A 2,333-nucleotide genomic window follows, 5' to 3' on the forward strand; every position below is an offset into this window, starting at 1 on the left:
ACTGAGCCAGCGCATGGCGTGCCGATTTGGGTGAAGTGATCTCATTCCTCTCTGGAGTTACAGCCATTTTAGCAACCTGGGCCACACGACCTTGAACGTTTTGAGGGCCCCCCTCGCCAAGGTGGATGGAAATTTCCACTTTTTTGGATGATTATTGACCGTCAGACTCCAGAGAATCTTTCTGTGCTGCTTTGGTTCGGACTGGGCCAAATACCTGGTGCCGGTTTGCAAAAAGAAGGCCAGCGCTTTCAGGTCTCCCTGACTTACCAAAGCCGATGGGCGTGGCCATGTCCCGCTTCCTCCCCGCTGCACCATTGCAGCATCGCTTCTCGGCCTTTTGGCTAAGATCAAGTGTAGTATCTGTTCTTATCAGTTTAATATCTGATACGCCCCCTACCCGGGACTACATATTAAATTGATTTTTGGATCACGGAGCTGGAGCCGGGCTTGCTCTGTCCACTCCACGCATCGCCTGGTATTGCAGTGTCTCCAGGAACGGTCTTCCCCTTTCAGGGATTGCTGCTTATTGTGATGAATAACAGAAAAAGGAATGAGGGCTTTGTCTTGGCTCCCCTGAGGTCTGCTCTTGCAGATGCCGTGGTTGCTGTTTTATTGAGAGTTCTCCTCGGATGCATCCACCTGAGGTCTTGGAGTCTTTCACTAACGAGCTGATGCATCAATCAGGTGTGTTTGGTTAAAGGGAGTCATCTAAAACATATGAGACCCTTTGTCTGAGACACCCGATTCAGATCTTCGAGTCTCTACTAATGAGCTGATGATCTGAATCAGGTGTGTTTGATTAAGGTGACATAGAACACATTCATGCAGTGTTGGGGGGCCTCCAGGAACGCGGTTGGGAAACACTGATCTAAAACCAGGGTTGGGAAGCGTCGGCTCGTGCCAACGCTTGGCAGTTTGCAGGCCAGTAATGGAAGGCAGCCGTCCTTCCTTTGCTAGGGGCGGGGTTCACCGTTGATGAGGACGGTAGAGACGGAAATGGTACCTCTGACTGGCCGCCTGGGCCTTCATACTTACCTGGCAGGGGAGACACCATGATCAAGAAGGCGGTTCACCCAGGGCGAGGCTCGTCCATTGCACTCCGGCCGTGCTGACCCCTGCGAATTCCCCAAATGTGGGAATCTCGACTGCATAATTTATGGTAGTGGGGGACTGCGTTCGCGCTCTCCCCTGAAAGTGCTGGTTGAAAAAAAGCAGATGGGTTTTTTCTCCTGATCTTTTTTTTTTATACAGAGCGTTTGTTCTGATCCAGAGAGCTGTTCAGAATGAGGACTTCCGTCCTATGCTTGGTATGGGTTGTGCGTGTGTAAAAAAAAAAAAAAAAAAAAAGTCACTTGCGCTCTTGAAAAATCGGCCCCTGGTGGGTTCAAATTTCTCACAGACCTCACTTTTCAAGTCGATCGGACTGACTGCTGCCGAGCTGTAGCTGTTTTCATGATTGTTTGGTTGTCCTTTTTCATTTCCTTTTCATTTTTTTTCACCTTACAGCGCCACCAAGTGGCCAGTCACACAGCACCCTTTTTTCTCCTGACCACAGACTGAGCCCGCGCATAGGCGTGCCGATTTGGGTGAAGTGATCTCATTCCTCTCTGGAGTTATAGCCATTTTAGCAACCTGGGCCACACGACCTTCGAACGTTTTGAGGGCCCCCTCGCCAAGGTGGATGGAAATTTCCACTTTTTTGGATGATTATTGACCGTCAGACTCCAGAGAATCTTTCTGTGCTGCTTTGGTTCGGACTGGGCCAAATACCTGGTGCCGGTTTGCAAAAGAAGGTTTTCGACAAAATCCAAAATAGCCGAAAATTTTCGCCAGAGCGACCTGCCAATTCGAGACCTGCCTCTCGTTCGGCTCGAGCCAAGGATTCCGATGACATGAGCTCGGTGACGTTGCAGAGTAGGGAGGGTCCTGCACCGTCCCCCCAGCGCTTACAGGTCTCCCTGACTTACCAAAGCCGAGATGGGCGTGGCCATGTCCCGCTTCCTCCCCGCTGCACCACTGCAGCATCGCTTCTCGGCCTTTTGGCTAAGATCAAGTGTAGTATCTGTTCTTATCAGTTTAATATCTGATATCATCCCCTACCGGGGGGGACTACATATTAAATTGATTACTAACGAGCTGATGCATCGAATCAGGTGTGTTTGGTTAAAGGGAGTCATCTAAAACATATGAGACCCTTTGTCTGAGACACCCGATTCAGATCTTCGAGTCTCTACTAATGAGCTGATGATCTGAATCAGGTGTGTTTGATTAAGGTGGGCAGTTCTGCCCCCTGCGAATTCCCAAATGTGGGAATCTCGACGGCATAATTTGGT

At 49.9% G+C, this 2,333-nt stretch overlaps 2 non-coding genes and 1 pseudogene across 2 annotated transcripts; all 3 read left to right on the forward strand.

Annotated features, from left to right (window-relative positions):
- Positions 1-321: 321 nt before the first annotated feature.
- Positions 322-509, forward strand: LOC122143506. Its single transcript, XR_006159201.1, has one exon. It is a non-coding gene; the product is annotated as a U2 spliceosomal RNA (small nuclear RNA).
- A 518-nt stretch (positions 510-1,027) lies between these two features.
- LOC122143505 lies at positions 1,028-1,191 on the forward strand. Its single transcript, XR_006159200.1, has one exon. It is a non-coding gene; the product is annotated as a U1 spliceosomal RNA (small nuclear RNA).
- An 832-nt stretch (positions 1,192-2,023) lies between these two features.
- LOC122143507 lies at positions 2,024-2,198 on the forward strand (annotated as a pseudogene).
- Positions 2,199-2,333: the final 135 nt, after the last annotated feature.

Source organism: Cyprinus carpio, unplaced genomic scaffold (genome assembly GCF_018340385.1).
Source record: "Cyprinus carpio isolate SPL01 unplaced genomic scaffold, ASM1834038v1 S000005827, whole genome shotgun sequence".
NCBI classification, from domain to species: domain Eukaryota; kingdom Metazoa; phylum Chordata; class Actinopteri; order Cypriniformes; family Cyprinidae; genus Cyprinus; species Cyprinus carpio.